At 48.0% G+C, this 9,617-nt stretch overlaps 1 long non-coding RNA gene across 1 annotated transcript; it reads right to left on the bottom strand.

Annotated features, from left to right (window-relative positions):
- Positions 1-458: 458 nt before the first annotated feature.
- LOC128628040 (uncharacterized) lies at positions 459-7,523 on the bottom strand. Its single transcript, XR_008392366.1, has 2 exons — positions 7,027-7,523; positions 459-2,294 (listed from the first exon to the last, which is right to left on the bottom strand). It is a non-coding gene; the product is annotated as an uncharacterized LOC128628040 (long non-coding RNA).
- Positions 7,524-9,617: the final 2,094 nt, after the last annotated feature.

The raw sequence follows: 9,617 nt of genomic DNA, 5'->3' as shown, positions 1-9,617 counted from the left end.
ATTGAACTTTATCATAGCTTTGGTAATTTTCCAGTTTCATTAATCGATACACAGCAGTTCTGTAGTTAAAGAAAAAAAACGAATGCCTGACACCCCAGAGGACTGGGCGCGTGTGCACAAGGGTGCGTGTGCAGGGATGTCGAGGAAAAGGTAGAGCTAAGAATTCTGTGAAGCCTTCCCGAGCTTTGGCCTCCTTGTTTGAAAAACGAGGAGGGTGCGTTCTGTTCGGCCACCAGCTCTCCGTCCAGGACTGGGACTCGAGGGCGGCGTCAGCCTGAGCAGGCCTCTCACACAGTGAGTGAGGTGCTGTTGGAGAGGACGCTCCAAAAAGGTTTGCGACTTGAATGCAGGGAACAAACGAATGAGGAAAGTTGGTGAGTCTCCGCACACTCTGGGAAGCACCTGGCGTTAGTGTTGTAGGCAACAGATGAGTCAATGCACGCTCTCGGAGATGAAGATAGGTTTCAAAGATCTCTAATTTTATTGATTACAAAATAATAGTCTAATTATAAATTTGGTGGCCAAGCTTTACCTGCGCAGGGGCGAACTCTCGGGGTGTCCAGAGACACGGTGCCCAAAAGGGCTGCAGATGAGAGTCGCGCCTGGCTCACAGACTACGGGGTTCTTATAGGGCAGAGCAAGCGAATGCGGGGTTACAGAAGCAGATGTGGCAGTTAGCTATTAGCCAGGTTGCTAAGTTAAAAAAACGGCGAAAGTCTCTAATTGGAGCTGGGGGTCTTATCTGGCGGGCCTTGGTCAGTTACCTTATTTGGCTAGGAATTTTAACCCAGCCGTTCCCTGACATTTATTTATTACCCAGTCTCAGGAACTGCAGATGCCTAACGGCTGTTTGCATGCTTCTACTACTAATGGCTATTACATTCCCCCCTCCGGTTAGGTAGCAGTTAAACCATTGACTGCCGGTCATCTTGAGGCAGGATAGTATATGGTTGGGACAATACCATAAGCTTGATGGCATTAATCCTGTCCCTGATGAATGCAAAAATCTTATTCAAGATCCAGGGTCCTGCAGTTAGGGCAAGCAATAGGATAAGTATAGGGTTAACCAACGCTGATATGAGCGTGGTTAGCCAAGGGGAAGCTTTAAACAGAGAGGCATACCACGAAGAGGTCTGTTCCTCTTGTTCTCTTTCTTTTAGTCTTCTAGCTAGTATTTTGATGTTTTTTTTTTCTCTTTTTTTCTAATTATCCCTGAGTGATTGGCATAAAAACAGCACTCTTCTCCTAAGGCTGCACAAAGTCCCCCTTGTTATCACCTATAATTCTAGTGCTATTATTGTAAAAGAGCAGTCAGAAACTAAGTTTTTTCAACTTAAAATATTTTTATGTCTTTGCTCTTTACTTATACTGTCCTAACTCCGGGTACTGTAAATTAAGAAAGAACACACATCTGTGTCTCAGGCTGCTGTCATCATCAGCTGCATCAGGCAGGATCTTTAGCCAATCTAAAGTTATGTGGCACTCCCTCACAGTCCACTGGCAAGAGGTCCTTTTTTGTACTAAGTTCTAGTCAAAGTCTCTCTTGCCTTCTAGGCTACACAGCCAAAGGGGGAACCCCAAAGCCACATGGGCCTCTTTCACCAAAGCTGCAGGGGTTGGCACTCTGCCTTAAACTATGCGGTGCCCTCTTTCACCTGGGTAGTTTATCCCCTCATGGCCTGGAGTTGATCTTTTCTAAGCTCTGACACAGGCCTCCCCCCTCAGGGGCTCTGCTCCTAGCCATATCCTGGGTAAGCGACTTTATTTCCTTAGTTCTAAGTCTGGCCATACTATTCAATATATCTATGAAACTAGCCAAAAGCTATATGTCAAATAATTACCTTAGAGGTCAGCTGCAAACCTGTTGCTATGTACAACATCTCTCACTGGCCCCGCTCCATTCGTCCCTGTCTCCCGGGGAGTGGTAAGTATACCTTAATATCTCTTGGATACCTTGAACCTTGGATCTCATCTCAAATCTTTTCTGGGGCTCCCTGTGGATGCACTCTGTATTAATATTCTTCTTTTTAGATTTATACCTACTTCATAATTATATAAAGGAAAAGGGACGGAGGTCTCATCTTCTTGTAACTTCTTCCAAGGTGGAAATGGACGCTGTCTTATTTACCCTTGGGTTGGGGGGTACCCTGAAGGGGAGCAGCACGGAGGGAGTCTTTCCTGTAAGGGGAAAGACCTCACAGGGTCCTGGTCAGTTGGCTGTCACCCGGACATCGCAGGCTTGGTGTCCAAAGGCTGGCATTACTGGACCGCTGTCATTCTGGTCAGGTCATATTCTGGAGGTGACAGATTAGGCAAGAAATTGGAAGCACAATTAAATCATAACAATTAATTGACAAGGGCAGATACTTCAGTAAAGAATAGCTTATTTGCTACTAATTACTTATAGGCATAGGCAGGTGGTAGGCATTCGCCTTATGAAAACAGAAGAACATACAGGTTAATTAACACAACACTCTTTAAACCAGTCTCTGTGCCTCTGAGACTGTCTTTTGGGAAGACATTCTATTGCAAGATCCTTTCTACTGGTAAATTGTACATCTTCGGTAACATTACAAACTTGGTTTTAACTTTCAAATGAGAGCAAATTTTCAAGACAGTTAGCTGTACTATTCTGATGTCTAATATTGAGCACTGTGATTTTCCTTGAATTATAATTTTTCTCCTTAAGATCACCTTCATTGTTATTTATAGGGACTACTTTGGGTCCCGCTTTTGATTTTTGACTGTTTGTTTGCATAAACACACCAAGAGCAGCCTGGATTATTTGTGATCCTTAAGTCTGCTTTGCTGGAACTCACACACTCACCCAGGGAACTCTTAGATTGACTTTTCAATCTGCCCCTCAGGGCATAGCAGCGCCACACATCTGGCCTCGCCTGTACCAGTTGTTTCACTCAAATCCTTGAGCGTCTATTGTGCTTACAGGTTCCTTTATAGCCATCTTTCAGGAAAGCAACCTTCATTCCTCCCCTGGAAAGACTGGCACGAACCACACAACTAGCTAAAGTACCAGGCTTTTCTTGTGGGCTTTCACTAGCTTCACAGGTCAATCCTAGTTCCTCTGAGCTTTCCGGTAATGACCAGAACCTATATGCCTCCTCCTTCAGGCGTGACATTTCAGTCAAAGTCCTGGTTAACAAAACTACTATTAATGGCTGGTCTTATTGAATTTATGCAAAGAAACCTTATAGTGTCATTATTCCTTCAGACAATGCCAAATTCCGGAGGGGTCAGGAGAAAAATATAAAGTATGATGGAAAATCTTTTTTCTTCTGATACCTATTAAGATTGCATCTCTATGCTTTATACTTTCTATTACTAACTTTATATAATTCCTTTCCAAACTTTTCCAAACTTTTACAACCTTTTACACACTTTCTTCTATCTTCATAGCTCCTCACAGCCCTTCAGCAACATTCAAAAAACTTTTACCTTTTATATATTTCTTCATTTTCATATCTTATACTTTCTTTTGTTTACTTTTTTTTACAGAGTATGAAGTTTTAACCTTTCCTGGAATCCTCAGTTTCTTTTTCAGAGCAGATACAGAGCAAAACCTGAAACACAGAGTTCTGAAACAATACAGGTAGAGACATTCTCTTGCACCGATGCGTCCACTGGTGCCTCACAGAGACATGCTCCTTCAGGCCTGGTCTCTTGGCAGAGACATGCTGCTTTGCCTCAGGCTGAAACACTTATCAGCCCCAAATGACCCTTCCTGGGTCCCAGGTGGCAAAAGCATTCTCCCCAACCGGTTACAGTGACCTTCCTTAGGTCTTCAGGTGACCTTTAATAGGTCTTAAAACATAGGTTTCTAATTAGAAACAGAACCACATGTGAGAAATTTGCTTTTCCCATGAAATTAGAAAACAAGTAGTTGAGGTTTCCTTTATTCTAGGTTTAAAACTTTCATATCCTCTGTACATATTTCTGCTCATTCAGATCTAACTATCACTTTCTTTTAATCTTGGTTTCTTTCCCACACTGGGAAAGGCTGTAGTTAAACTCACTGCAGGGATATTTTTTCACTTTTCTGAAGCTTAGACGTTGCAAATACTTTATAAATCAGGTGCTCACTCTTGGACTTCAATTCATGACTTTTTAAAACTAGAGCTATTCCTATCAGAACCAGTTACACAGAGAACCTGACTGCTGCAGCTAGAAACGTTTTGTACCCCAGAATGGCTGACCTTCGGAGCCGGCCGGCCCCCCCGGAGGGAATCCCGAACCTATCCACAACCAGGGCAGTCCATGCCAAAGTCATGGGGAGCCAGGACACCCAGGTCAGCTCCCCTACATAGACAGATGACAGGAATTAGCTCAGAGCATGCCCCAGTGGCCGAGCCAGTGTGCAGGGGAGCAGGGACAACCGAGGGGCACCAGAGAGAAAGGGGCAAACGAGGTCCCAAGCCTGCTCTCAATCCAGAGGCAGCCCATCCGCCGTCCCAGCGGCTCTATCTAAGCTTCCCACACACTAGGACCCCTCGGACTCTTATCATATGAATGAAAGCACTCCTAGCAGACTTCACAGGTTCATTAGCAAGCCTTTGTGATGCCAAATTTTTCCTAACTCTAGCAAGGCACGGGAGTTGCACCTCTCCCCAGTAGGCATTCAGGCCTAAGGAGATCAAAGTCAGAAAGCGCTTCTCCCAGAATATACGGGGACTCAGGGCTTTGTCAAAGCTGGGGGGGGAGTCCCACCCACTGCCGACTTCCGACCAAGCTCTGGGGGGCAGGGAGAGAAACCCAAGGCAGTGCCTGCCACCAGGGAGTCTCGCACTCTAGAGGTCGTCTCCCGCCCCCAGACCCTAAGGGCAGCGGTACGATCCCAAAATCAGGCAGAGCGGTCAGCAATATCTCCCTATTTTTGTTTATAAGATCAAATCAAAATAGGCCTGTGAAATCTGCTATTTGCTATTCTCGAATGCAATTACAAGGAACAATTTCTATATACATTATAGAGCACAAACAGGAATTAATTAAGGCATTTCTGGGTTGTTATAACTCAAATTCTTAAATCTAGTCAGTTGAAAAATCATATAAACACATGGGATACATAAAAGTAACAGGTTTGGTTACATTTCAATTTTGGAAGAATTAGCACAGACTTTACAAAGTTACTTTCAGCATGAAGAATCTGAAAACACTCTTGCTTGTTTGCAGCATTAATTTAGTCTCTTTAAAAGTCTCTCTTAGGTGACCACTCCAGGGGCGCTGGTTGGAATTCCACACAGCTTGGAGAAATCTGGAGCTAAAGGTCATTCAGAAAGGCAAACAGCACACTCCCCTCTCCGAGCTAAGAGTTAAAATGGCCAATAAATCACTCTCGGGGGGGAAAGGCTCAAGACTCTTTTAAAGTATGATGAGCTCGTCTCACAATTGCCAGACCAGTCGAATTACCAGGTCCTCACTGGCAAACATTTCAGAACTTAAAATTCCTCACGCCTCAAGCTGCGGCACTAGAAAACTCACTTCAGTGCCTGCCATCAGCCCCGCCCACTGGCTGAAACCCTACCCGTTGCTAGGAAACAGCCGGGGGGGGGGGGGGGGGGCTGCCGCCCTAGTCAGCCTTCCAAATCTCGCCCGCAGGAGCCTGGGGGGAAGGGCTGCCGCCAGCCACTGAAGTCAGCACGGACGGGGAGGGGGTTTACAGTATAGCACTCCCAAAGAAAATCCAGGTCTCTCGCTAGCAGGGAAACCTCCTGCTCTAGGCCAGACAGTTCGACCAGCCCGTTGCACACTGGGGACTGCCTGTCCTGCCCCCCCAGCCGCCAGGCCCCTGGCTCCCGCCCTCCAACCCTGTCTCCGGGGCTGGGGAGGGGGAAGCGATCGCTCGGAGGAGTGACCCAGCACCTCGGCAATCCCGTCTGTCCCGAGGAGACAGCCTCCCGCCCCCGCCCCGCCACCTGGGGTGCCGATAAGGGGAAGAGAAAGGGGGGTGCGGGGACGCGAGAAGTGTGCGCGCTTTTCCAATCAGCGAGCTAGGGTCCCAGCATTGCCGACTGGGAGAACCCCGGGGATGGAATTCTCATCTCATCAACACCAGCAGGGCCTCCGTGATGCTTTGTTTCAATCAAACAGTCAGATTCCTCGGCACCGGCGCCTGCGGACCCAGCTGGTGTGCGCGCACGGGTCACCGGTCGCGGGACAGGGTGGCTCTCCAGCGGGCCGGGCGGGGGCGTCAGTGGCCAGCAGGGGGGTGGGGGCTGGTAGTCCGCCCAGCACGAGCACGGGGCTGCGTGCTAGCGCTCCGAGCCTTTGGGCCGGCGCGCAGCAAGGCGGAGACTGAAACCCGCCCTCCTGGGCCTCGCATGCTACCATCAGTGGTGGAGAGGCCCGCTGCAGCTGAGGCAATCGCGCTGGGCTCGCTCGCGGCTCGCGGCCGGCGCTGGTCGGTTGGTCGGCCGGGCCCCTCTTTGATGCCTGTAAAACTTTTGCCTATTGGGTGGGGGTGCGGAGGGCGCCATTTTGTTGCAGGGCTCACGCCGTCTTGCAGCACAATCCCTCCGCCTGTAAGACCTTTGGAAGCTCAGAAACCAGTCATAGTTTTAAAATCACAAATTAGACATAGAAACACAAACACTGAAACACATCCGTAACAAACAAAGACTTCACAGACACTGTTTCTCCTCTCACACAGGCGAACCGCGGTTCTCACACAACTTCAGCTCTTTCACTCATTCAGGGGGGGGGGGCAGGCGCTGCGCAGGCGCTTTTCGGTTAGAGCGCGGAAATCGTAAGTGATCTCCTGCCGTAACCTAAACAGACGGGGGGGGGGCACTCCAGTTCTCCCCCCCCATTACCAGAATAGAGCACAAAACTCTACCAGACGGGGACTGCAGTTCCCCTACCAGACGGGAGCGTAAAGCTCCGACCCCCTGAGGGCGTCCCCCCGTTCTTGGGGTCCCCTGGGCAGAATACCGGTAGCGTCCCACCTACTGCCTCAGGGCTCCGATGGCCGCGACCTTCCCAGATAGAGATCTCTCACAGATACCAGATACTTACCGGGCCGGCATACAGATGGGTTCTCCGAGGGCACGTGCGAATCTCGCTGGGGCCTCCAAATGTTGTAGGCAACAGATGAGTCAATGCACGCTCTCGGAGATGAAGATAGGTTTCAAAGATCTCTAATTTTATTGATTACAAAATAATAGTCTAATTATAAATTTGGTGGCCAAGCTTTACCTGCGCAGGGGCGAACTCTCGGGGTGTCCAGAGACACGGTGCCCAAAAGGGCTGCAGATGAGAGTCGCGCCTGGCTCACAGACTACGGGGTTCTTATAGGGCAGAGCAAGCGAATGCGGGGTTACAGAAGCAGATGTGGCAGTTAGCTATTAGCCAGGTTGCTAAGTTAAAAAAACGGCGAAAGTCTCTAATTGGAGCTGGGGGTCTTATCTGGCGGGCCTTGGTCAGTTACCTTATTTGGCTAGGAATTTTAACCCAGCCGTTCCCTGACATTTATTTATTACCCAGTCTCAGGAACTGCAGATGCCTAACGGCTGTTTGCATGCTTCTACTACTAATGGCTATTACATTAGGAGTCCAGTGTGTGCATTCGGAACTCCCTGGCTTTGCCAATTACCAGATGTGACATCTTGTAAATAGTCATTATTGTATCAGTAACTATGGCAGGGTGCACATGTACGATGTGCTAATGGGCTGCTAAGCACTTTGTGTGCATTTCTGAGCCCAATTCCTCATGAAAGAAGGGATAATCATAGTCCTCCTTTTGAAGTGTCCGCGTGAGGATTCGTTCAGATAATCTAGGTGGCCGCGTGTAAAACAGGTCTGGGCTGGGTTTTACCACTGGCAGAACTGATTGAATTGCACCTGTCCCCACTAATTCAAGGAGCAATGCAGGGCGAATACCAGTGCAGTGCATTACCTATTCAAAATACGTCATTTCCTGCTTCCACTACTTATGCAAAACACTTCTTTTTTTCTTTTTTGGTTTCTTAAAGAAAGGAAGCTCATTCGACCCACTGAAATGATTTACAAATGGGAAGTAAAATCTGACTCACATTCTGTCTTTGGGGAAGTGCCCCAGGCATACCCAGGCAACATTGGGACCCCACCCACTGCGCCCCCACCAGCCACTGCTCCGCACCTGGAGGCTCTCTGAGAGGTTTTTTTAGAAACACAGTGTTTGCTTGTTTTTCTAGCAAAATGGAGTGGGTGGGTACTTCCATACTGATGACCTTGTCAGAGAACTGAGATGTCTCTAAGTATCATACACACATTATCTATCTATCTATCTATCTATCTATCTATCTATCTATCTCTATTTCAATTAGTGATTTGTGAGATTTTAAGATGGGGGCCAGTAAATGCCAAGCTCTACCACAAGCACTTTATGCACATTCTCCACTTAACCCTCACAGCAACCATGTAAGATGAGTAATATTTGAATAGGAGGGAAATAGACCCAGAGAGGGAAAATAATTTCCCCACGGTTGCACAGCAAGCAAGCGGGAAGATGGAGATTTGGTGACAGGCCTGACTGGCGTCAAATAAAGTTAGATTCGTTTGTGGTTGCTGCAGTTAAGTTTCAAAAACAAGTACTTTATGACATCCTCCCATGACTTAGAATCGCTCCTCCCCACCCCCCACTTTTGCCTAAAAGAAGTCAGAATGAGGGCACACAGATCTGCTTTCACATTCCATTGGTCAGGGAGAGGGGATCACAGAGCACCTACAGGGCAGGAGACAAACAGGAATGGTGCCCAGGATAAGGGGATTCCTGGCACTGCTCTGCCCCCAGCAGGTCCTCACTGACACCACTGTCGCCCTGAAAGAGCAACCAGCCCCTCTCCTCATTGCCAAGTCCCTCCCTTCTTTTCTTCGGGTTCTTCTTGCTGATTATGAAAGCAGACACCTTTTTTCTCCCAAATTTCTAAGCTCATGTCAAGCATGAATCCATGTTGATTGCAAAGAATAAGATGCAATGTGGCGGGGGTTGGGGGGGCTGAGCTGTGTCTAGAAATACTGAGCACCGCCACCACACAGCTCTCTTGACCTGAAAAACATCTGAGTCAACGATAGTGTGGCAGGAACAAGGGCACTGATGTGTTTACAGCTTCCCTGCCAGACATCTTGAAGGAAGCTCTGCTACTTGCTTTGAACTCTGCTGACGGAGCTCATGCTCACCAGTAGGCTGGGCATATGCAGGAGCCACTGGAAAGGGCAGGGAGGTGGCCACAGAGGAATGGACTAAACAGAGTAGATTTAGAAGGCTGGGGGTGGAGGGCAGTGTGGAGGTGAATAAACGGGGGAGAAAATCACTTTGGGTTAGAAACGCGGAAGTGAGGAATACAGAGGAGACAGAGGAAAGGTTTCTGAGCAGGGACGGTAAAAGCCGCAGAAATAGATCCCGTGTGCAGGGGAGCCTCCCACATGTTTCGATGGGCATCCTACAACAGAATGTCCCTTTGGAGTCCTTTCTTTTTTAAGTTTTACTTTTCGATTACAGTTTGCATTCAACATTATTTGGTATTAGTTTCAGGGGTACAGCATAGTGGTTAACAGTCAAGTACTTAACAAAGTGCTCCCCGCAACCCGACACTTCCAGTAGCCACCTGGCACCGTCTGTACAGCAT

Source organism: Artibeus jamaicensis, unplaced genomic scaffold, assembly GCF_021234435.1.
Source record: "Artibeus jamaicensis isolate MK-2021 breed Jamaican fruit bat unplaced genomic scaffold, CSHL_Jam_final contig_519, whole genome shotgun sequence".
In the NCBI taxonomy this organism is placed as follows: Eukaryota; Metazoa; Chordata; class Mammalia; order Chiroptera; family Phyllostomidae; genus Artibeus; species Artibeus jamaicensis.
Note: the sequence above shows the minus strand (reverse complement) of the source record. Positions and strands in the feature narration are given on the sequence as shown.